This window comes from Lolium perenne, chromosome 4, assembly GCF_019359855.2.
Source record: "Lolium perenne isolate Kyuss_39 chromosome 4, Kyuss_2.0, whole genome shotgun sequence".
Taxonomy (NCBI): Eukaryota; Viridiplantae; Streptophyta; class Magnoliopsida; order Poales; family Poaceae; genus Lolium; species Lolium perenne.
Window position 1 is genome coordinate 327,718,045 of NC_067247.2, and position 26,964 is coordinate 327,745,008.

The window sequence follows — 26,964 nt, forward strand, 5'->3', positions numbered from 1 at the left end:
GTGGCATGGAACACAAGAAATTATCGATACGTCGGAGACGTATCAGCATCCCCAAGCTTAGTTCTGCTCGTCCCGAGCAGGTAAAACGATAACAAAGATAATTTCTAGAGTGACATGCCATCATAACCTTGATCATACTATTTGTAAAGCATATGTAGTGAATGCAGCGATCAAAACAATGTATATGTCATGAGTAAACAAGTGAATCATAAAGCAAAGACTTTTCATGAATAGCACTTCAAGACAAGCATCAATAAGTCTTGCATAAGAGTTAACTCATAAAGCAATAATTCAAAGTAAAAGCATTGAAGCAACACAAAGGAAGATTAAGTTTCAGCGGTTGCTTTCAACTTATAACATGTATATCTCATGGATAGTTGTCAACATAGAGTAATATAACAAATGCAATATGCAAGTATGTAGGAATCAATGCACAGTTCACACAAGTGTTTGCTTCTTGAGGTGGAGAGAAATAGGTGAACTGACTCAACATTGAAAGTAAAAGAATTGTCCTCCATAGAGGAAAAGCATCGATTGCTATACTTGTGCTAGAGCTTTGATTTTGAAAACATGAAATAATTTTGTCAACGGTAGTAATAAAGCATATGTATCATGTAAATTATATCTTACAAGTTGCAAGCCTCATGCATAGTGTACTAATAGTGCCCGCACCTTGTCCTAATTAGCTTGGACTACCGGATCATCACAATGCACATGTTTTGACCAAGTGTCACAAAGGGGTACCTCTATGCCGCCTGTACAAAGGTCTAAGGAGAAAGCTCGCATTGGATTTCTCGCTATTGATTATTCTTCAACTTAGACATCCATACCGGGACAACATAGACAATAGATAATGGACTCCTCTTTTATGCATAAGCATATAACAACAATTAATAATTTTCTCATTTGAGATTGAGGATATATGTCCAAAACTGAAACTTCCACCATGGATCATGGCTTTAGTTAGCGGCCCAATGTTCTTCTCTAACAATATGCATGCTTAACCATAAGGTGGTAGATCTCTCTTACTTCAGACAAGACGGACATGCATAGCAACTCACATGAAATTCAACAATGAATAGTTGAGGGCATCCCCAGTGAACATGGTTATCGCACAACAAGCAACTTAATAAGAGATAAAGTGCATAAGTACATATTCAATACCACAATAGTTTTTAAGCTATTTGTCCCATGAGCTATATATTGCAAAGGTGAATGATGGAATTTTAAAGGTAGCACTCAAGCAATTTACTTTGGAATGGCGGAGAAATACCATGTAGTAGGTAGGTATGGTGGACACAAATGGCATAGTGGTTGGCTCAAGTATTTGGATGCATGAGAAGTATTCCCTCTCGATACAAGGTTTAGGCTAGCAAGGTTGTTTGAAACAAACACAAGGATGAACCGGTGCAGCAAAACTCACATAAAAGACATATTGTAAACATTATAAGACTCTACACCCTCTTCCTTGTTGTTCAAACTCAATACTAGAAATTATCTAGACCTTAGAGAAACCAAATATGCAAACCAAATTTTAGCATGCTCTATGTATTTCTTCATTAATAGGTGCAAAGTATATGATGCAAGAGCTTAAACATGAGCACAACAATTGCCAAGTATCACATTATCCAAGACATTAATAGCAATTACTACATGTATCATTTTCCAATTCCAACCATATAACAATTTAACGAAGAAGAAACTTCGCCATGAAAATTAAAAGCTAAGAACACATGTGTTCATATGAACCAGCGGAGCGTGTCTCTCTCCCACAAAAGCATTTATTCAAACAAAAACAAAAACAAAAGCACACAGACGCTCCAAGCAAAGCACATAAGATGTGACGGAATAAAAATATAGTTTCAGGGGAGGAACCTGATAAGTTGTCGATGAAGAAGGGGATGCCTTGGGCATCCCCAAGCTTAGACGCTTGAGTCTTCTTGATATATGCAGGGGTGAACCACCGGGGCATCCCCAAGCTTAGAGCTTTCACTCTTCTTGATCATAGTATATCATCCTCCTCTCTTGACCCTTGAAAACTTCCTTCACACCAAACTTCTCATAAACTTCATTAGAGGAGTTAGTACATAATCAAAAACTCACATGTTCAGAGGTGACACAATCATTCTTAACACTTCTGGACATTGCTCAAAGCTACTGGAAGGTAATAGAACAAAGAAATCCACCCAACACAGCGAAAGAAGCAATGCGAAATAAAAGGCAGAATCTGTCAAAACAGAACAGTCCGTAAAGACGAATTTCTAATAAATACTTCCGTTGCTCAAATCAGAAAACTCAAAATTAATGAAAGTTGCGTACATATCTGAGGAACACGCACGTAAATTGGCATATTTTTATGATTTTTCTACAGAGAAAACAGCCCAGATTCGTGACAGATAGAAATCTGTTTCTGCGCAGAAATCCAAATCTAGTATCAACCTTCGATTAGAGGCTTCACTTGGCACAACAAAACACAAAACTAAGATAAGGAGAGGTTACTACAGTAGTAAACAACTTCGAAGACACAAATATAAAACAAAGTACTGTAGCAAAAACACATGGGTTATCTCCCAAGAAGTTCTTTTCTTTATAGCCATCAAGATGGGCTCAGCAGTTTTAATGATGCACTCGCAAGAAATAGTATTTGAAGAAAAAGAGAGCATCAAGAGGCAAATTCAAAACACATTTAAGTCTAACATGCTTCCTATGCATAGGAATCTTGTAAATAAACAAGTTCATGAAGAGCAAAGTAACAAGCATAGGAAGATAAAACAAGTGTAGCTTCAAAAATTTCAGCACATAGAGAGGTATTTTAGTAACATGAAAATTTCTACAACCATATTTTCCTCTCTCATAATAACTTTCAGTAGCATCATGAGCAAACTCAACAATGTAACTATCACACAAAGCATTCTTATCATGAGTCTCATGCATAAAATTATTACTCTCCACATAGGCATAATCAATTTTATTAGTAATAGTGGGAGCAAATTCAACAAAGTAGCTATCGTTATTATTCTCATCAAGTGTAGGAGGCATAGTATAATCACAACAAAATTTACTCTCCATAGTAGGTGGCACCAAAAGACCACTATCATTATAATCATCATATATGGGAGGCAAAGTATCATCAAAGAAAATTTTCTCCTCAATGCTTGGGGGACTAAAAAGATCATGAAAACCAGCTTCCCCAAGCTTAGAACTTTCTATATCATTATCAACAATGGTGTTCAAAGTGTTCATACTAATATTACTACCAGCATGCAAATAAGATTCCATAGGTTTTTTAATTTTCGCATCAAACAATCCATGTTTTAAATCAGGAAATAGAATAAGAAGCTCATTCTTGTCCATTATGCCAAACTAGTGTAAACAAGAAACAAAAAGTTGCACTTGCAGGATCTAAAGGAAATAGCTTTGAGTACTTACGGCGCCGGGAAATAGCTTAGTAGCCGAGGTCCGGAGTGTGAGTACCTTTTACCTTTCCTCCCCGGCAACGGCGCCAGAAAATAGCTTGATGTCTACTTCCCCCTCCTTTTCCTGTAGACAGTGTTGGGCCTCCAAGAGCAGAGGTTTGTAGAACAGCAGCAAGTTTTCCCTTAAGTGGATCACCCAAGGTTTATCGAACTCAGGGAGGAAGAGGTCAAAGATATCCCTCTCATGCAACCCTGCAACCACAAAGCAAGAAGTCTCTTGTGTCCCCAACACACCTAATAGGTGCACTAGTTCGGCAAAGAGATAGTGAAATACAGGTGGTATGAATATATATGAGCAGTAGCAACGGTGCCAGAAAATAGCTTGCTGGCGTGTAGATGATGGTGGTAGTATTGCAGCAGTAGTAACGCAGTAAAACAGTAAACAAGCAACGATAGCAGCAGTATTTAGGAACAAGGCCTGGGGATTAGACTTTCACTAGTGGACACTCTCAACATTGATCACATAACAGAATAGATAAATGTATACTCTACACTCTTGTTGGATGATGAACACATTGCGTAGGATTACACGAACCCTCAATGCCGGAGTTAACAAGCTCCACAATTCAATGTTCATATTTAAGTAACCTTATAGTGTAAGATAGATCAATACAACTAAACCAAGTACTAACATAGCATGCACACTGTCACCTTCATGCATATGTAGGAGGAATAGATCACATCAATACTATCATAGCAATAGTTAACTTCACAATCTACAAGAGATCATGATCATAGCATAAACCAAGTACTAACACGGATGCACACACTGTCACCATTACATCGTGCAGGAGGAATAAAACTACTTTAATAACATTGCTAGAGTAGCACATAGATAAATTGTGATACAAACACATTGTAATCATAAAGAGATATAAATAAGCACCTCACTATGCCATTCATCAGTGAATAAGTATTCTGTGAAATATAGCCTAAGAGACCCACACGGTGCACACACTGTCACCTTTACACACGTGGGACAAGGAGTCTCCGGAGATCACATAAGTAAAACTCACTTGACTAGCATAATGACATCTAGATTACAAGCATCATCATATGAATCTCAATCATGTAAGGCAGCTCATGAGATTATTGTATTGAAGTACATAGGAGAGAGATGAACCACATAGCTACCGGTACAGCCCCGAGCCTCGATGGAGAACTACTCCCTCCTCATGGGAGCAGCAGCGGTGATGAAGATGGCGGTGGAGATGGCAGCGGTGTCGATGGAGAAGCCTTCCGGGGGCACTTCCCCGTTCCGGCAGCGTGCCGGAACAGAGACTCCTGTCCCCCAGATCTTGGCTCCGCGATGGCGGCGGCTCTGGAAGGTTTCTGTGGATTTCGTCGAACGTATCAGGGTTTTCGCGACGGAGGCTTTAAATAGGCGAAGAGGTGGCGCAGGAGGGCTGAAGGGGCGACGACACTATAGGGTGGCGCGGCCAGGGCCTGGGCCGCGCCGGCCTATGGTCTGGGGGCCCAGTGCCCCCCCTCTGGTCCTTCTCGTGTGTTCTGGATGCTTCCGGTGAAAATAGGAACCTGGGCGTTGATTTCGTCCGATTCCGAGAATATTTCATTACTAGGATTTTGAAACCAAAAACAGCAGAAAACAGGAACTGGCACTTCGGCATCTTGTTAATAGGTTAGTTCCAGAAAATGCACGAATATGACATAAAGTGTGCATAAAACATGTAGATAACATCAATAATGTGGCATGGAACACAAGAAATTATCGATACGTCGGAGACGTATCACTGGACATCATCGGAATCATCATCTCCATCATCATCACCGCCATCTCCACCGCTGCACCTCGTCACCGCTGTAACATCTAGGGTTTGAATCTTGATTGTTTGATAGGGGAAACTCTCCAGGTATTGATTACTAACCAAGGTTTATGTTCAGATTGTTATTCATCATCATATCACCTCTGATTATGTTCCATATGATGTCTCGTGAGTAGTTCGTTTAGTTCTTGAGGATATGGGTGAAGTCTAAATATTAGTAGTGAATTATGTTGGGTAATATTCAATGGTTTCATATTTAAGTTGTGGTGTTATTCTTCTAGTGGTGTCATGTGAACGTCGACTACATGACACTTCACCTTTATGGGCCTAGGGGAGTACATCTTGTATTCGTTTGCCAATTGCGGGGTTGCCGGAGTGACAGAAACCTGAACCCCCGTTGGTATATCGATGCAGGAGGGATAGCAGGATCTCAGAGTTTAAGGCTGTGGTTAGATTTATCTTAATTACTTTCTTGTAGTTGCGGATGCTTGCAAGAGGTATAATCACAAGTATGTATTAGTCCTAGGAAGGGCGGTGCATTAGCATAGGTTCACCCACACAACACTTATCAAAACAATGAAGATTAATCAGCTATATAAAGCGAAAGCACTAGACTAAATTCCCGTGTGTCCTCAAGAACGTTTGGTCATTGTAAGTAAACAAACCGGCTTGTCCTTTGTGCTAAAAAGGATTGGGCCACTCGCTGCAATTATTACTCTCGCATTTTACTTACTTGTACTTTATTTATCTGCTATATCAAAACCCCCTGAATACTTGTCTGTGAGCATTTACAGTGAATCCTTCATCGAAACTGCTTGTCAACACCTTCTGCTCCTTGTTGGGTTCGACACTCTTATTTATCGAAAGTACTACGATACACCCCCTATACTTGCGGGTCATCAAGACTATTTTCTGGCGCCGTTGCCTGGGAGTGAAGCGCTATTGTTAAGTGGAATTGGTAAGGGAAACTTTTACTGTTCGTGCTGATTTTATTTCTGACTGCTGCTATAATTCATTATGGAGAGATCTTCTCTTGAATTTCTATTTGGAAAATCTACTACTACTGCAAAGGTAGTGAATGAGGCGCCAGGTGAGAAAGAGGTTCCATACAAAATACCTATGAAAATTATTGAACGTGTTGTGGATAACCGCTATGAAGGGGATGGAACTGTCCATCCTGGAGATCATTTACTGTTTTTATATGAATTATGCGGGTTATTCAAGTGTGCAGGTATTGCTATGGATGAAGTTAGGAAGAAACTATTCTCTATATCGTTGTCTGGTAAAGCGGCGCATTGGTATAAATTGCTGAAGAATGGGGAATTCTCTTGATTGGAAGGATATTGTGCCTCTATTTTATTCTAAATTCTATCCTCCAAGTGAAATTCACAAAGACCGGAACCGCATATATAATTTCTGGCCTCATGATGGAGAGAGTATTGCCCAAGCATGGGGGAGATTGAAGTCTTTAATGCTCAAATGTCCCATTCATGAGCTTCCTGGTAACATTATAATTGATAATTTCTATGCAAGACTTTCTTTTCAAGATAAGACCTTGCTGGATACTTCTTGTTCTGGATCATTTACACGCAACAAAGAAGAGTTTAAAAGGGACCTTCTTGATCGGATTCAGGAGAATACTGAAGGATGGGAGAACGACAAAGATAGAGAGTCAGGTATAAATTATGATTATGAATGCATTGAAACTTTTATGGATACTGATAAATTTCGTAATATGAGTGCTACTTATGGTCTTGATTCTCAAGTTGTTGCAAATTTTTATAAAGCTTTTGCCTCTCATTTTGAATTGCCTAGGAAGAATTTTGATAAGTATCATGAACCGTATAAAGATAAAATTGATTCATCTATAAATAAATGTGTTGTAATTGAAACTGTTGATCATATTCTTCCTGAAGCTTATATTGAAAAAACACCTTTCCCTGCTAAAATGAAGGAGTATTCTGTTATAAATAGTGCGGTTAATAAAAGTGCAAAGAAAGCTATAGAACCTGAAGAGCAAATAAAGGTTGAACATGCTATTGCAATAGTTAAAGATCTTGTGACTGAAAATGTGGAAGATGGTCATATTATTTTCTGTGAAGATGCTTCTAATATTGTTTCACATCCTAATAAGTCTAGGAAAACTAGTGTTCCTATGCTCTCTGTTAGAATTGGTGATCATTGCTATTACGGTTTATGCGATATTGGTGCAAGTATTAGTGCTATTCCTTATGAGCTTTACACGGAGAACATGCATGAAATTGGTTCTTGTGAACTTGAAGATATTGATGTGGTTATTCGGCTAGCTAATAGAGAAACTATCTCTCCAATTGGTATTGTTCGAGATGTGGAAGTTCTATGTGGTAAGATTAAATATCCTGCTGACTTTTTGGTACTTGGTTCTGCTGCTAGTAAGTCTTGTCCTATCATTTTTGGTAGACCTTTTCTAAATACTTGTGGAGCTGTTATAGATTGCAAGAAAGAGAAAATTGTGACTAAATTTGCTGGTGAATCTTATGAGTTTAATTTCTCTAAATTTGCCAAAACTCCTTATAAAGCTGACTTGCCTAATAATGATTTTAGAGTTGAACAGTGTGCATCTATTGCTCTTGCTCCTAATAATCCTTTGCAGCAACATTTGGAGGATAGTGAGAGTGAAGTCTTTAGGGAAGAAAGAAATGAGCTTGATGAAATTTTCCTTCGTCAACCTATTCTTAAACATGACTTGCCGGTTGAAGATCGAGGTACAACGCCACCACCAAAGGAAGATCCTGTTTTTGATTTAAAACCATTGCCTGATAATCTTAAATATGCTCATATTGATGATAAGAAAATATATCTTGTTATTATTAGTTCTAAGCTTTCAGAGTTCGAGGAAGAAAGGTTATTAGAAATATTGAAGAAATACCGAGGAGCTATTGGTTATACTCTTGATGACTTGAAGGGGATTTCTCCCTCTATTTGCCAACATGCCACCAACATGGAAGATGATGCAAAGCCTGTTGTTGAACATCAGCGTCGTCTAATTCCTAAGATGAAGGATGTGGTAAGGAATGAGGTATTAAAACTTCTTGAAGCTGGTATTATATATCCTATTGCTGATAGTAGATGGGTTAGTCCTGTGCATTGTGTTCCTAAGAAAGGAGGAATAACTGTTGTGCCTAATGATAATGATGAGCTCATCCCTCAAAGAGTAGTTGTAGGGTATAGAATGTGCATTGATTATCGAAAAGTTAATAAAGTTACTAAAAAATATCATTACCCTTTACCTTTTATTGATCAAATGTTAGAAACGTTATCTAAAAATACTCATTTTTGCTTTCTTGATGGTTATTCTGGGTTTTCACAAATTGCTGTTAAAACTAAGATCAAGAGAAAACCACTTTCACTTGTCCCTATGGAACTTATGCTTATAGGCGTATGCCTTTTGGTTTATGTAATGCTCATGCTACCTTTCAAAGATGCATGTCTGCTATTTTTCATGGCTTTTGTGAGAAAATTGTAGAGGTATTCATGGATGATTTTTCTGTCTATGGGAATTCCTTCGATAATTGCTTGCGAAACCTTGATAAAGTTTTGCAGAGATGTGAAGAAACTAACCTTGTTCTTAATTGGGAGAAATGCCACTTTATGGTTAATGAAGGAATTGTATTGGGACATAAAATTTCTGGGAGAGGTATTGAACTTGATAGAGCTAAAGTTGAAGCAATTGAGAAAATGCCCTATCCAAGGGATGTTAAAGGTATTCGTAGTGTTCTTGGTCATGCTAGGTTTTATAGGAGATTTATTAAAGATTTCTCTAAGATTTGAAAGCCTCTTACTAATCTTCTTCAAAAAGATGTACCTTTTGTTTTTGATGATGATTGTAAGGAAGCTTTTGAAACTCTAAAGAAAGCCTTAACAACTGCTCCTGTAGTTGAACCTCCTGATTGGAATTTACCTTTTGAGATTATGTGTGATGCTAGTGATTTTGTTGTAGGTGCTGTCCTTGGACAGCGAATAGATAAAAATTGAATGTTATTCATTATGCTAGTAAAACTCTTGATGCTGCTCAAAGAAATTATGCTACAACTGAAAAAGAATTGTTAGTTGTAGTCTTTGCTTGTGACAAGTTTAGACCTTATATTATTGATTCAAAAGTTACAATTCATACTGATCATGCTGCATTTAGATATCTTATGGAAAAGAAAGATGCTAAGCCAAGGCTTATTAGATGGGTGCTTCTTTTGCAAGAATTTGATTTGCATATTATAGATAGGAAAGGTGCTGATAATCCTGTTGCTGATAATTTATCTAGATTGGAAAATATTGCTTATGATCCTGTTCCTGTTAATGATAGTTTTCCAAATGAACAATTGGTTGTAATAAAGGTGAGCTCGCGAGACAGTCCTTGGTATGCTGATTATGCTAACTTTTCAGCCCAGCAAAGGAGGAAATTCTTTTATGATTTGAGGCATTATTTTTGGGATGACCCACACTTATATAAAGAAGGAGTGGATGGTATTATGCGAAGATGTGTTCCCGAATATGAACAACAAGAGATATTGAGTAAATGTCATGGTAGTGCTTATGGAGGACATCACGCCGGAGATAGAACCGCGCAAAAGGTTCTACAATCGGGTTTCTATTGGCCAACTCTCTTTAAAGATGCAAGGGAATTTATTTTATCTTGTGATGAATGTCAAAGGGTAGGTAATATCTCCAGACGCAATGAAATGCCTATGAATTATACTCTTGTTATTAAACCATTCGATTGTTGGGGATTTGACTTCATGGGACCTTTTTCTTCTTCAGAAGGTACCACTCATATACTTGTTGCTGTTGATTACCGGTACCAAAGGTCCAGCCCTGGCCCCACCCCGCGCCTGAAATTCGGCTGAAGACCTTTAGTACCGGTTCCTAACACGAACCGGTACGAAAGCCCCTAACAAACCGGTACGAAAGCTCCTCGCCCGCCCGAGCGCCCGAACCGGTACAAATGACTCTTTTAGTACCAGTTCGTAAGGTAACCGGTACTAAAGGCTTAGATGGTTGTCCCATTTTTTCTACTAGTGTTGCTCCTTTGCTTCATGTTAGTCCAAACGTCCAGATTGCTAGCATTGCCACCATATTGTGGGCAATCTGAAAATTTCGAAATAGAGCCTACTTTAAAGGAAAATTAATTAGATCAACTATGACGTTGATTTGTTAGTTGATTTGTTAATCTACTATGTTTACGAATTACTAGGAAATTTTGAATAACCCTACCGATCAGGAAACTCTATGTTCGTACTGCAACTGTCATGAGGATGCTGCTAAGGAGATCCAAGTTGCTTCTTCATCTTCTTTAGTTCCGCAACTACAACATAATCAGAGCAATAGTGACGATCCTCAGGTAACTAAGTTATGGGAAACAATATGATTCTCCAAGGTACCACCGAAAATTGAAGAAACACAAGCTAGAAGTTTGATTCAAGTGTTGATCGGTTAATTGCTAGCATTTGCTTGTTGCTCCAGAAACTTAAGTGGCCAGTTCGCCTTTTGTGGTCCTTATAGTAATAATATTATTATAACTACTATACTATTTGGGAACAAACATCTTTTTTGTAAGAATTTTGAAGGCTGTTTAGGATTAACCTGGAGCTGACACGTTTGTGCTTTGGTTATTTTGATTCCTGCTCATTCTTTTTTGTGTACAGTTGGGGGACTTGCAGCGTTTTGGTTGCAGGGTCTGTTTTAATATGGTGTTACCACCTGTGTAGTAATTTGTCCTTTCTTCCTGATGTATTGTGCTTTGGTGAGTTGTTGGTGTAGCCATAGCTGTATCAGTCAGTCAAAGCGGTGCTCTGTGCCGACCCGACTCGAAGAATCGAGCAACTCCACCGCTTAGGCGTTCACGATAATTTGGTATATTGGCACTAATTATTGGATCGGGAATCACCATGTGGCCGCCGGCCGCCGAGTCCATCCGGCCCTCCTCTCAGCCCATCATGATGTTCCGGCGTTCGAGGTTGGCTATGAGTCTGCAATGAACGCCGGCGGCAACGATTTGTTCCCGGTGAACCCCCAGGCGCTGCCTCTGCGGAAGCGCGCCTGCGGTGGGAGGGGGCACGCATGCCTTGCTTTGCACGCCCTACGTGCTCCTGCCACGGCTCTCGGGCTGCCGCAGGTGCGGCCGTCGAGCCTCTCCCTGCTTCACTTCCTCTCTCTTTTGCGCGGGCCTCACATTCCTCTCTCTTTCACAGGAAGCAGCGGGCACGACGAGGGAGGCCCGTCCGGCCGGCGAGAGAAGGAGGCACACAACCCGACCATCAAGCGGTGTCGCGGGGGAGCCGACGAGGACGGAGGGGCGGGGTTCCCCGCGAGCCGGTCGGCCAGTTTCCAAGGCTGGACGGCATCGCCGCTGTGGAAGCCCGCACGCCAACAACGGTGTTTCCTGAGGAAACGAACATCACGCTTGCAGCTGAGATGGCGTCTGTGTCGTCGACATCTCATCGACGCGAGCAACTGGCGAGCGCCAGTGGGAGCGATTCCCCCCTCCCCCGTCTGCGAGTAGCCTCCCTAATGGCGGTGCTCCTGATCTTTTCCCCTTCCTAAGGCCAACGCCCTCCTCTCCCTCCCTGGCCGCCGTTGCCCTCCTGGCTAAGTTCTTCCCTGTCCAAGCCCCTTTTCTCAATGGTGATTGGTTAAGGACCAAAAGCGGGAGGAGGAGGGAGGCGGGGGGCGAGCGTGCCGGCAGAGCAGTTGGCATGTAAGAACGCCGCCAGGCACCGCCGGTGTCGGGAGGAGCGGCAGGATGGAGGTGGTCCTTGCCACACAGCAGCACCGTCAAGATGAGGCGCCAAGATGCAGCTCAAGCCTCGCCAGCTGATGCACGCTCCAAGTACATGGGGTGGGTTGTTGCCCCAAATCTGGACTCAGGTAAGATGCACCAACTCGAGCTCTTCTATTTTTTTATTGGTCACTCCGATTTTTTCGATTTTTTGTTTGTATCGGTTCTTATTCTTTCTGTTTTGTTGGCCTAGCCTATCCTTGCATCTTTCCGTACTGTTCGTCTAGCTCACCAAGGAAAAGATGGCTGTCTAGGCAACAGCGCGGTGCCCTCTACTGCTCTGGCAGAACGGCCAGAAGAGCTTGCGATTTCGGCCAACAGTGCATAGGAGGGGCATATCTTCAAGCAACTGCGTGCTGGTAAGTGCTGAGCAGGCCGTTTGTCCACAACCTGTTTGATGGAATGCATTTCATGATTTGCAAGTTTTTTATTGTTTCCAGGTTGCTGTTTGACAAAATATGTGAAAAGCACAAGCTTTGGCACTATGTATTTACATGTGTGCATATATTTGAGACATGGGATTTTTTATTGGTCATGCGTGTTTGCTGCAGTAACGAAGAAATAAAAGAGCTTGCTCCCCGGCTTCTGAAGTCTGAAAGGTAAAGCCATCCCCACGTATTTGCGTAATCTAGCTTCAAAGTGTGTATGAATTTATATACCAAAAACACATTTTATGGACAATTGGGGCTCTCATTTTACTTGGCTGTTCCAAATTATCACATATATGAATGTTGATATAATATATGGACAAGTTACAATAGTTTCATTAGTTAATAGTTCTATGGTGCTTTGAATTTATACTTGCTGCTTCAGATGCCTATGATTATTTCTTAGAGCCCCAGTTTCCGGTAGATGTGTTGCTTGATCATTTGGTCGACATGTGGCTCTTGTGTTCGTACTCTGACGGACAAGGAGCACAAAGCGACTCAAAAGGTGCGCCTCATAATATATAATTTATTTTAAAAATAGTGCATCTTAGTCTTACGCACGTAGTTAAATATGATCACTCATGGACACAATCAGTTGTTCTATTTTGAATTTTTTGATAATAGAGTATTCCTCCCATGTTGTGCAACCATGTTTCAGATTCAACGAATGGTGGCATGTTCTAATCCTATGAGCATCCAAAGGTTTAGATGTCATCTGTTCTATAAAACAACTGATTTCACTTCGAATGGAAGTTGCAGAGAATAGATAGAGATAGAAAAATCAGTTTAATTAGAAAAAAACACATGTGTTAACTTCTGAACGATTTGGAGAACTAACTTAGGTATCTTTGACTCTCCAAATTTTTTATTCTGTAAAAAGTGCCGCCTTGCGTGCTTACATCCTACCATTGTTTTTGTGTTTCCTATTTTTATCATACAGTGAATTGAGAAAAATACAGGAAAAAATGTAGATACTTTGCATCTCTACTCCTTTCAGTATATGTGATGCCTTATGTCCTTGGTCAGATCACAAAACTTCCTATTTCAGTATATTCAGGTGGAATATCAAATTCAAGGTCTCAAGGCAGTAAGCTTGACAAAGAATATAAAGGGACTTCAACAAGTGATGCTCTATCTCTTATACATTTGTCTTCAAAAACATAGGAAATGATGTGCGAGAAAAAAAGAACACTCAGCCAGGCAGGCGCTTAACTTCTTATGAATTTTAAGCAATTCTTTTTGTGATTACATGGGACACACTGCTAATTGTAATTACTTTACCTCTTCAACTGTATTGTAGGTTTAGATACAGGATAAAGGCATGTAAGATGAGGAGGATTTGAGATTCACCAACAGAAAAATGTGTTATAAGTTCACTGCATGATTTCCATAATGGATAATTCGTATGGATAACTGAGTGCAGTGAAATATTTATACACCTTAGGCATACTAAAACCTAGAGTTTTCCATTGATAAGACCAAGCGTCATTCTCAATGAGCTATAGATAAAGAAATGTGATACTTCATTCTTGGAATGTCAGTTTGCCTGGACGTGATGGAAGTACCTGTGACAGATTTCCAAGCTACATCTTGGCAACATCCTCTCCGATGCTTGCTGGGCCGGGGCTTCCTGCTGGCTCCGCCTCCACCTTCATCTTGCTCTGTTGTTGGCAGCTGTGGAAGCACCGCAACGGAGTTGTTTTCGACAGCGACACTCCCTCTCTCCATATGCTCCGTCGCCGCTGCCGTGAGGATGCCGCTTTCTGGCTGCACCGTCTCCCGGCAGCTCGCCAGGCCGACGTGGAGGACTGGCTCTTGCGGCTTGCCGTCAGGGATGCTTAGTTTCTCCCCCCACCCTCCTCCTTGCTGTATTTCACCTGGATACGTCGCCTTGTAAAACTCATGCATGCCGTTTTGGCCTTCTGATATATATAAGATTCAGGTGGGGTTTAATTCCCCCCTCCCCCCCCCCCCCCCCCCCGAAAATTCAAAAAAAAAGATTTCCAAGCTACAGATTTGTTCGTGGTACCATTAAATTACGTCGGTTGTCCCTTTCCATATGGAAGTTATTACATCACTGGCTTCAAATGTCTGGTGCTACACGAATGACTTTAGATTCAAAAACATTCAACCAAGATTTTACAGGTGCATGAAAATATTCAAGGCTAATGGGGTTCTTCTATGGAGACTACATGATCTTACACAATAAGCAGCTGGGTGTTGGTTCCTCTTATAGAGCTTCGCTGTGCTAACTCCTATTGCAGGCAAGAATAGTCTAACTACATGTACCTATTTTGTGTACTTTCCCCTTGTTGGACAAGCTTATATATCCACGGTTTATCCGTTCTGTGAACTTCTTCGTTGTCATGTATTTGAACTTCTGATTCATTTGTTGCGACGATGGGGTTCTTCCCCACCGTTTATCTGTTGTCTGAACATACCTGCTATCATGTACTCGAGCTGCTGATTCATTTGTTGTGATGTTAGGGTATTTCTTCTTCTTAGAAACTCCTTGATGTTCTCTTTTTCTTACATATTGTTTTGTATGGTCTGTCTACTCTTCTATATTCACAACAAAAGTGTACTCGAACTGTGATTGATTTGTTACCAAGATAGGTTATTTTGCTTACAAGTTCCTCAGTTATGATGCTCTGTTTCCTTTTCCTTACATTTACTTTCTACAGTGTCTAATCTTCTGTATTCAGAACAACAAAAAATACTTATAGACAAGTTGTTTTTTGCATGCAGAACCACTGAGTAGATAATTTATAAGTAGCTCTATTTAAATAGAGTTTGTGTAACCTGAAGTTTGCATCTACTGGTGGCATAAGAACTGAGAGAACGATTTTAAATAAATTGGACAATGTATACCTTTTTTCGATAAAAAAAAAGGTATACATACAGTAAAAAAAAACTCAATAGTCCATATCAGTTTTTAAGTTAATCTGCTTGGTTTCATTTGCAGATGGTGATTTCCCAGTAGGCTTCCTAATGCAGTCTACGTCTTACATGCCTCTTTCTGCATTAGTAGTACAGTACAAATCCAATCTCACTCTCTAACAATTGCTCTCAATATCAGGGTTTATCTCACCATAACTAACAAAGAAGTTCTGTGAATTAGTGAGGAGCTGAGTTTCAGCATTGCTACTGATGGTACTTAATGCACCAATAATGAGCATTTTTTTTAAACTTGGAGAGACTGTTACCTATACTAAGATTAGGGTCTTGCAGTTTGGTACACAAATTCAAATTGACGGTGGTCAACGACTTTTTATTAGTTGGCGATAACAGCTGAGTGGTTCTAATGGGTTTTTTTTCCAGCTTAGTTTTTTTTTTAAGGTATAGACCCCGAAGGGTCTGGATACTGCATTAGTAAGTCAACAGTGCGTTACATTTTACATAGAGGACCTCACAATAAACCAGAATAAGAAAAGAGCCCTCTACAATTACACAATAGACCTTAAACGAAGAAGGAGAAACACAATTGGGACCTTCATCTTCTTCGCCTGCACTGAAGAACAGCAAGCACGCAGGACAGCCCCCCACGCGAGAGTCGGGGACGAGACCACTTGACGCAGGATGGGTGCCCACCAGTACAATCGGCTCATTCCTTGCATGGGTCGCAATCACCTAACGCGGCGGCGCGCCACTGTTTGCTAGTATATACTATACTAAACGTGAACAAACTTCTTTTTTGTAAGAATTTTGAGCCCAGCTGAGATTTTACTTTCTTGTGACACGTGGTTCTCCATTGGTTTGGATTCTGTGGGTTTTTTCTTATGTACAATTTTGGTGCTCTGTAAGATTTTTTTAGGGGTATCAGAGTTAGCAGTCTGCGTGCCTTCCTTCATGATGATCTTTGGAGGTAGTGTGTTTTGGTGGGCTGCTGTGTGGCCGTAGCTTCGAGGCATATACTATACTAAACGTGAACAAACTTCTTTTTTGTAAGAATTTTGAGCCCAGCTGAGATTTTACTTTCTTGTGACACGTGGTTCTCCATTGGTTTGGATTCTGTGGGTTTTTTCTTATGTACAATTTTGGTGCTCTGTAAGATTTTTTTAGGGGTATCAGAGTTAGCAGTCTGCGTGCCTTCCTTCATGATGATCTTTGGAGGTAGTGTGTTTTGGTGGGCTGCTGTGTGGCCGTAGCTTCGAGGCATTTGGATAATGGTGGGCCGATTTTATTCGTATGGTCAGGGGCCGATGGTCAAAGCGGCGCGGGTGCCCAGGTTCCCCACGTCTCTTCTTTCTCTAGCCATATTTTTCACCAATTCCCATCGTCATGTCTTTCTTGATCTCCTGGTCTCTTTGTGTACTCGGTCGGTTTCCCCCGCGCTGATCCGGCCGACGGCGACGCGCTATAGGAGTAGGAGGGTGTGCTTGGAGAGGAGGAGTCGGATTCAAGCGAAGAGCACTCAAGATCGGCGGATCATGGAGATGTGACACCGTGAGGATCAAGTAGAGGGCTGGTTGCGAGCACTAAAATTTTCCCCGTCCTGGCTGGAAGACGAGGCCTCGATCGGGAAAGCCCCTCCCGGAGGGCCTCTTCAACATCGATATGGAGGAGCACCTGATGCGCAGGTAAGGCCTCCTTTGTTTGTGTCTTTCTCTCTCAGGCTTATCAGTATCAGCACTTCGCTCATGGTAAAGGTCTGCGTGCAACGATGCAAGTCTGGCGAAATCAATGAGGAGGAGCCTTCGACATCCGCTACCACTGGACGTATCTTCCCCATCGAAGTCAGACTCAAAATCGGCGCCTAATGAAGATGTGATGAAAATTTTGCTGCCCGGGCTCTCCCTAACGCGAGATCTCCCCTGGTCGAGCTCCCTCCGTGGCCGACGGCCATGGTGCGGGGCGGTTCCAGCACGATTTTTCGCCACCCGGGCTTTCCCCTACCACGAGATCCCTCTGGCTGACGAGCTCGCTCCGTGGTCGGCGGCCATGGTTTGAGGGACGGGCCCTGCTCTGGTGTAGCGGCTGTTGAAGAGGTGCTCTAGCTCCTCCGATGCAGGTCCTCACCTAGAAGCGGTCCCTGACCCCAATTTCTGGTGCGTCCTATGGTTGCTCAACGGTCGGTGTTGTGTCTCTTGGACATCATTGGCTCTCAACGATGCCTTCGATTCTTTCTCTCTGCCGAAGGGGAGTGGCAGGGGAGGGGCGGTGCAGTCGAGGAGGCCGCAGGTTCAGGTGGAGCGCCGCGAGGACTTACGACTTGAAGAGCGACATGGATTGTCGGTCGTCGGGGTGGCTGGCACGAATTTGTTTTCGCCCAAGTTCTCCTCCGCTGTCGAGCTCCTCGGCGGCTGGTGTCCATGGCGTGGGTCAGATCCTGTTCTGGTGTCGCGGCCGTCACCGTTGTGCTCTGGTTCCCTTCGACGCAGCTCCACTCCTGGAAGGCGGAACCCGACACGATTGGTCCGACGTGTGGGTGCTTGACGACCAGCAGTGGTCGAGCTACTCAAGGTTCTGATGCTGGCCGCCATCGTCACTTGATGGGATGGGAACTGCTACGACTTCAACTGCCCTTCGTCCTCTCCGTTGTAGGTATACACCACCTTTCTCTTCCTCTTGCTCGGTTGCCTTCGTTTTCCCTACTTTTCTCTCCAGTTCATCTTCTGGTGTTGTGCCAGTATGTGTTTGCTTCCAGTGTGTGTGTCGACGGAAGGTAGGAGGCCAGCCCCACCATCTCTGTTTCTTCTGATATGCACTGCGGGCTGTTTGTTTTGGATTCGGTCTGGGTGAAGTGGGTGTTGATGTGGGCTAGGATGGGCACGACAACTTTGATTCTTGCTTGAACAAGATGGTCGCTCTCCATCGCGGATAGAGGATGCCAAGGTGAACGCCCTGACCATTGTATTGGTTCAGGTGTTCAGTGTTAACATTCAGTTGGGTTAATATCCAAGAATTCAGAACAAGAAGAAGGCAGAAGTTCATGTTGATTAACATGACAAGACGGTGAATGTACCCGGTAAATGCTCCAGAGCATTAGTCTTCCATGGAGCCGGCAAAGAATCTTTGCAAATGTTACAAAAAAAACATAGTAGTGATATTACCAGATGGCACAGATAGTTTTCCACTTGCAGAAGCAGCCACGTTACTGACTATGTTTAGCCAACTGCGGATCAAGTATTACTTACAATTCCGAAGTGGTGTATGTATATTAAGCTTTGTACATGACTGCTCATTTTGGAACCTTTCTTCATGTAAGCACCAGGTTTGTTGAACTTTACACCTTTTTGGTTTGATTAAGTTGATAGAAACTTGTTGTTGTCATCACTTCCTTTGGTGCATGGTTTCAGGAGATAAAAACATCCAGCTGTTGCACTTGAACTTCATTTGTTTGATTGAAAAATTGAGCAATGATCTGGTATAATTGGGTCTCAGATTTAAATTTGCTTTCGAATACAAATGTGTGATTTACTTGATCATGGTTGTTATTCTTCTAACAGGTTACAATCACATGGCCAGTGACATGTGCAATAAGCGGTAGTTTTGGGCTTCTTTAATTGTGAAGGGAGCCTAATCCAGCCAAAGGATAAGAAGAATTGGTTGTCTAATTCATGAACATTTGTCAGAGACATGGTTAAGGTCAGTATTAGGTCTGCTAAAAAATGTTTCCGGAGTATCCCTCCAAATATGAGCTTTTGTAATAAAACGATTCTAATGGTAGAATATAACAGCACATACTGATAATTAAATTGTAGCTTTGATGCAAAAAAGATACCGTCCAGGTAAAACAGCAGAGTACATTGATATTAAGAGCATGTAGATTTAAAAGGATAGTTTTCTCTCTGCTTCACTGTTTTGGTATTTCTTAAATTTAGTAATTATGTGAGAATTTTTGCTTTCTCACCCTGTTTAATAATCTCAGAATTAGAAATGTATGCTGGAGTGAGCGGAAACCACAGATAGTTATGGAAGCAAAGAGGTAGTCAAAAGAACTGGGGTGTAGACGAAGTTGACGTCTTGCATCATTTTTGTTGGAGGACTTGACTCAAAGTATGAAACAAACATGAATATTGTATTTGAAACAGCCAAAGTTGATGCAAAGTATAAAACAAACACAAAGACTGATCTTCTTTTTCTGATGCACCAGGGAGTATATTCAGACTGGATTCTTACTGGCTCTAAAAGTGCAATCCTTCCAGATTTAAGGTGCATGGCGTTTTGGCACCGTTAACAGTACATGGCAGAGCAATCCTTCCAGGGAGGTTCTGACTTCTTCACTCTAGCATTATATCTTTTATTTGTCTCACCATCTAGAACTTTTTGTTTGGAAATGAAAACTTAATACGTTGATTACTCTATACCACGGTAATGAATTATAATATATGTTTGCCTTATAATGTCAACCTGTAGATACATGGTTCTTGTGTTGGTAAAACAGCAGAGTACATTGATATTAAGAGCATGTAGATTTAAAAGGATATTTTTCTCTCTGCTTCACTGTTTTGGTATTTCTTAAATTTAGTAATTATGTGAGAATTTTTGCTTTCTCACCCTGTTTAATAATCTCAGAATTAGAAATGTATGCTGGAGTGAGCGGAAACCAAAGATTGTTATGGAAGCAAAGAGGTAGTCAAAAGAACTGGGGTGTAGACGAAGTTGACGTCTTGCATCATTTTTGTTGGAGGACTTGACTCAAAGTATGAAACAAACATGAATATTGTATTTGAAACAGCCAAAGTTGATGCAAAGTATAAAACAAACACAAAGACTGATCTTCTTTTTCTGATGCACCAGGGAGTATATTCAGACTGGATTCTTACTGGCTCTAAAAGTGCAATCCTTCCAGATTTAAGGTGCATGGCATTTTGGCACCGTTAACAGTACATGGCAGAGCAATCCTTCCAGGGAGGTTCTGACTTCTTCACTCTAGCATTATATCTTTTATTTGTCTCACCATCTAGAACTTTTTCTTTGGAAATGAAAGCTTAATACGTTGATTACTCTATACCACGGTAATGAATTATAATATATGTTTGCCTTATAATGGCAACCTGTAGTTACAGAGTTCTTGTGTTTATGATATACATGGGAATAAGGCATAAATACAAGAACCATGTGTCTACAGGTTGACATTATAAGGCATAAACTATCTAACTTCCCTGGCGGTACTATGGGGTACCACTTTAGGTACGTACAAGTACAATCTTTGGAATGCTATAACCATGGTTGATTCAACAAGTAAAGCATGGTGTCGGTATCTAAATACAGTAGCAGAACCAAGTTAATCTTCTTTTATGTCATATTGTTATTTGAAACAAGTAGCCTGCCTTTTAATCAAATAATATGATCCTCTGTTGTTCCCCAAGGTCCATAGTTCATGGTATAAATATATGCATTTCACCGCAACACTTCAGTACTTGAGGGCAAAATATAGAACCTCCTATACTTCATTGGTAAAAATATTTCTCAGAACTACATGGGGTCCTCTTTATTATGTACCCTTCTTTTTTCTGCATCTCCTTGCTTAGTTTCCATAAACATAGAAGGCTACAATATTTGTTTTATCATCTTTGGTTAACGATTACGAAGGAGAAAAGATGCCTAATGAATGTCTAATGCATTGACACATGCTGATCCGTAGAGCCTGTAAATTTCTTTTTGTGGGTATCTTTGTGTAGAAGTGTAACTGTAACCAGTGTCACAGGACAGTCGTGTTGCCGTAGTCCAATATTCAGGTACACATGAAATAAAGTATTTCAGAGATCATGGTGCTAATTCATTTTTTCATATTTATAGTTTTGGTCTTCTTGATTAAATAAGATAGTGCAAAAGATCCTACAAAAAAGTTGTGCTTTCTATTTCAAAGTAACAAGTTATTACAGAAGTCAAGAAATTAAATAAATCATACATTTACCTCCATATTTTTTAGGTCCTCGGCAACAATATGCCATCTCAATAACTTTAGTTAGATATGAACGAACAATATGATATTGAAAGTTGTAGTCTTTTTTGATGAAATATCATAAGAACTGTAGAAGATCCAACAAAAATGCGTTCTTCCTATTACAAAGTAATAGCCCACTACAGAACGTAATGGATGTGTTATATGTTCCAACCAAGCTAGGTATGAAATCAAATTAATTTACAAGAAAAAATATGTTATACACATTTGCCAATATGGCAAGATCCAGTAAGTCTTCTTCTTTGCTGCATTTGTCTTACAGTCTGAAATAGCAACAATACGTTAAGCATGGGTCCTCAACAACAATATGATACCTCCATATTTTCTAGGTCCTCAGTAACGATATGATATCTCATTAACTTTAGTTATAAAGGAGCAATATGATTCCTAGGTACTGCTAAGTATAATTTATCTTTTGTTTCCATTGTCAGTTGTAGGGCTGATTAGATTTTTCTTGAGATTGTCCAGCAAGTATACCTGTTTTTTCTGATTTTGTTTGTTCTTTTCTAAATGGAATTCACTCTTATCTCTTCGTGAAGATTAACCTACCAGTTCATATCCTTCTATTTTGGAAATGCACTCTTCCTTTTCCATAGATTGAACTGGTGCGGACTATTACATGAGATTACTATATGTTTGTGAAAATACCATCCCTCTTGCGATCCTTCTATTTTTTTCAATCATGATTTGTTCTTTGCGCGAAAGTGCTCCTAATACATGCTTTCCTGTTAGCATTTGTGTTTTTGGATAAGAGGTTCATTATAACGTTTTTCCATGGGCCAATGATGAGACAATGCTATCATTAAAATACTCTGCTACTTCAGTTGTCCTTTTGTGAAATGTTCTTCATTGTCAACTTCTTGCCACCACCATTCTTCTATATGTCCCTTAACATGCCATCAGCTAGGCAAACAACAACTGCAAATGTATTGATGTCAAGTTTGCTCTATTTTCTCATTATCATTGTAATAAGGCATCATGACATCTTAGCTTCACTTTGTTTGAAATATCCAGTTGAATGCTATCATGTTTTGCAACAGTATTGTTTAACAACAGGAAGAACAAGAGTTAACTGATCTTCTTACTTACCATGTTTACTGCTCATTCTTTAAGAGGGACATTACAGGAACATGTAAGCAATTGGCGGATGATGCAAGCAAATATGTAGCTTAATAAAGCACCTGTTATCGAAAAAATTAGCTTAATGTCCATCGTGGAACAATATTGAGCCAACCGAGGCATGCTTTTGTCATGTTTACTACCATCTTAGATATCATAAGTGCAGACCACTAGCATGTAATTTGTGGCAATGTACGTGTATCGACTTACCGTGAGATTGTATAAAGTTGTTGTCAAATATGTAATCAACTGTTATGCCAATCTGCCATTGAACTGAGAATCGCCTGACAGCAATTGCTACTAGCTTACACCAAAAGACAATTACATCGGACAACCTTGTGGCACAACAATTACTACTACCTTTCACCAAAACACAATTACATCGGACTACCTTGTGGTGTGGCATGCCACGGTGCACATACTCAATGCATACCTGTAGGTTTTGCCCCCACGTTTTCTCTTACAACAAGACCGAGACCAACGACCATGGAGACATTGTTGTGGCCGATACCAGCAAGAATGTAGACTAAGAACCGGATGATCAACCAGATGATCTTTCCTACTATAATCTAACAGGCTATGTGCTACTGCCGTCTCGCTCAGCCCAGTCTATGTACAACCTGACATCATGTCACACGTTAGCATTACCATGTGTTCTGATATAAATATTGTTGTTCACTCAAGTATTATGTCTAAAACTAATATATGTTATCAATTCCCCAGCGTTACTTATACCGAGACCCTAGACCCCTGCCAAAGATACGAGACAACAGGTGGTGCTGTGTTGACAACTTCAAAGAAGATGCTTGAATTCACAATCCTCCCAGTGTCTTCTCCCCTGCCCCATACAGTGTGTCAGCGATAAACATTTTCACCAACTAGAAGTCGACAGGATATGAGAACAAGTTACTCACAAGGTGCGATCTATAAGGGGAGAATACCTTTTAGTCGTAGTGGCACAAATGTGATCTGTTCTCTTTCGGATAGAAATGTCTTTTGCCTTTATAATGGAATGTGTGCCAATGGTTTACATGCAGTTTTGGATTCAAGCACATTATGGTCTTGAGTAAAAATATTTTATTGAGTTTACATAAGTTAAGATTCTATGTATATTTAAGTTGGTGAAAATATCTTCCTTTTGAATCTAGATGGTTACAAAGTCATATGCCGGTTTAGAAACTATGGTACAAATCAAAGTATGATGTATGATGATTTCTAAGTAAGATAGTTTCGGTTGATTTTCCTGTTTTAGTTTACAATGTGTGTCATTGATATCACCTACTATTATTTTTAATGTACTGCAGTTAACTGTAATCTCTTGAAAGTAAAGAAAAAAAAACATGTGACTGCCAATATTTTATGGAAGGTAATGCATCTACATATTCACATTGTTTATGTTTTCATCACTCTATATTATCTTCTTTGCTTCGGTGATTGTTTTCTCTATTGCCAGTTTACACACTAAGGTGAAAACAATAATAAAAAAATATAATTGCCCCATCAAGACCAGTCTAAACATGTATTACAATTTAAGTAGTGTATCCTGTTTTTCCATCAAATTTTCCATCGGCCAGCCACGATACTGGCGCGGCGTGCCGCCGCGCCGATTTTTGCTAGTACTTGTATATGTCTCGCCTTGTCAAATTTTACAGAACTACTCTCTCCGGTCTTGATTAATCGATGGAGCAGTCTACCTAGGTGCATGTTGATCACGCTACACTCCGCGTCGATTGAACTCAACCGGAGGTAGTAGTTAGAAAAGTCTGCAGATTTTCGCGCTAACACCATGCAGCGCTTTCATTTTCCGTTGCACTTTATTCTCTTTGTTTTCCGTTATCGTTATAATGAAAATAGATTTCGTGGACATCCCTTGGAGAGAAAAAAAGAAACTGTAAGGCATTGTGTGACTCAAGAGATATAATCAGCTACAGATCATTTTGCTTCTTAAACGCTTCTTATACCGCTCTAAATGATCTAAAAGACACTGCGCTATTTTATACGAAGTATATAGAAATATTAATGGGGAATTTCCCTCACTTAATTACAGCGGAAATGATTCCGAGTATATGAAAAGGGCTACAGAGTGGAATCGGTGCGGTATAATTATCAAGTTGTTGAGGGCTGGGTGGGCTAAGCCTAGTGTGATGATGAGTGTGGTCCGTCTACTTCTTTTTTCAAGAGTACGCCAAAGGCGTACCATATCTTTATAGAAGGCAGAATTTTAGTACAAGACGACTACAACTCGTTGCGAACAACGAGTGCAGAACGAACTCCACCCCGGCTAATCCGAAGACCAGCTAACACCAAAGATACAACTACAACACAAAGAACCTATCCAAAGCTAATCCTCAAAGCCGCGTCTCGCTCCACACCGAATACCTCCGAAGATCGACATCTGCAAGAGAGCTCTCCTTTGCCGACGCACCATCAAAAGAGAAGATGGCGGGACTAGGTCGGCCTCCAAAAAAGGCGTCATCTTGGACTCTTCGACGACGTCGTACATAGCGCCCCGGAAGATCAACCTTGGACAGTGGCGAACACCGGAGGAACGCAAAGATAAACGACAAGCCGTGTCTCCAACCGCAAAGCTCCCAACAGAGGAACGACATCGAAATGCCGCCAATGCGTCGGTTCCACCGAACCTAGGCTTTCGCCCGGAGACAGCACCAAACCCACGCGGGAGCAGGGAAGTGTCGGCATACCTCAGCGGCGCCCCCAAGGAGGAAAACGACGCCCACGGGCGCCGTCGCCGCCGGCACCGGCCAAGCGGGCTAGACTTTCGTCCGATGTCGTACCCCGCCCACGCTGCCCGCCGAGTTGGGGCCGCTGATCTTGTTGTCCACACCGCCGCCGCCACAGCACTATGTCACCGTAGCCTCACCAAGGTGCTCCACCCGCTCCCGGCATGGCCAAGGAGGACACACTCCGAGCTCCACCTCCAGCCTAGACACGCACAACAGCAGGCACCACCGACCACCCGGCCCGAAACCCAGATCGGGCCCAAGAAGGACCCAGATCTGGGCCCTGCGCCTCCGGACCCTCCTCCTCGTCGGCGCCATCGGGGGAAACGAGGACGCGGTCCTCCTCCTTGGCCGCCGGCCGGCCTCCGCTGCGCCAGGACTCCCCTGGACGCACTCCACGCCGCCGCCGCCACCAAGCTCCTGACCCGCCGTCACCGTCCCCGTCCAGCGCCGAGCCTCCTCCACCGCGCGCCCGCCGCCGCTGCGTCCACCGTCGAGATGCTCCGCTCCTCCGCGCCTCCCCGCCGTAGCCCGCGAAGCCTCGCGCCTCTCGCCCACCGCGCCGCCCATGGCGTCCCGCCTCCGCACGTCGGGGGCCCGCCGGGGCGCGCCGCCCTCACCCGCCGTCTTCGACGGCCAGGCGTGGCCGCCACCGCCGGCCCTGGCGGCGGCAGCGGCCGGGGGAGGAGATCCGGCGGAGGTTCTAGGGTTGGCGTGGGGGGCGCCTCCGGAGCCGCCCGTGCGTGGCGGCCCGGGAGGGAGAATTGCTTTTTCTGTTAGGTCTTGAACCCTTGCGGACGGTCCGTCTACTTCTATTGTGCCCAGCTGGGTCAGCGGGGAGAATGATGCTGTTCAACGAACGAGTATACCAGGCCAACATCTTCATCTTTTTTGAGGGGAACCAGGCCAACATCTCTGTTTTCTTCTTAACAGGAAGCCACGATCTCTGTTCGAGCAAGTGAGGTGTTGGGCTATGTTCGTTTCAATCAAAAAAAAAATCCTTCTTTTTTTACACATGCTCCATTCGGAGTTCCCCTATTTAACGCTCCCAGCATCCATTACAGGTGTGACGCCAGCAGCGCCAACTCGCGCTGGCTCAGGCCATCTCCAACGGGGAACGAGATCCGGTGACATGTCACCGATGAACAGTAACCATGACATGCGTCTAATTTTTTGCTGTTAGATCGTTGGACAGATAAACATGAACATGACATAAGTGTATATGCTACACTGCTTGTGCTACAGGATCGTCCACAGTGATTAGCTACAATATTATCTCTGGTTCACTCATTTTTGATCCAACAACCCAGAGTGCATGTCATGACACTGTTCATCGTAGGCATGTCACCTGATCCGTGTCACTCCAACAAGGCGACCCAAACGGACGCTGAACGCCCAAGCTGAAAATACGTCTGGTACCACCTTCAGCGGGGCGACACATAGTGACCGGATCGTCCGCAGCGATGCAAACGTGGCCCAAATATACGTCAGGTTTGCGTCTATGTGGACGTTGCGCGGACGCAGCGGTCTTCCGCCCGGTCCTCGCACGGGCCCGCCTGGCAGGGGCACATATGCTTCGTCTTCCGTGGCATTACTTACGGACGGCGCGCTGCAGCTTTTTAGGGTCACGTTAATGACGCGCCTCGGCTTCCGCGAGTGTACGCTGCTGGGCGGCGTCGCAGTGGCAGGACATT

At 42.2% G+C, this 26,964-nt stretch overlaps 1 long non-coding RNA gene across 1 annotated transcript; it reads left to right on the forward strand.

The window, feature by feature from the left end:
- Window positions 1–17,656: 17,656 nt before the first annotated feature.
- LOC127296398 (uncharacterized) lies at window positions 17,657–22,809 on the forward strand. Its single transcript, XR_007848482.2, has 4 exons — window positions 17,657–19,087; window positions 19,371–19,498; window positions 19,596–20,145; window positions 20,243–22,809. It is a non-coding gene; the product is annotated as an uncharacterized lncRNA (long non-coding RNA).
- The last annotated feature ends 4,155 nt before the right edge of the window (window positions 22,810–26,964 follow it).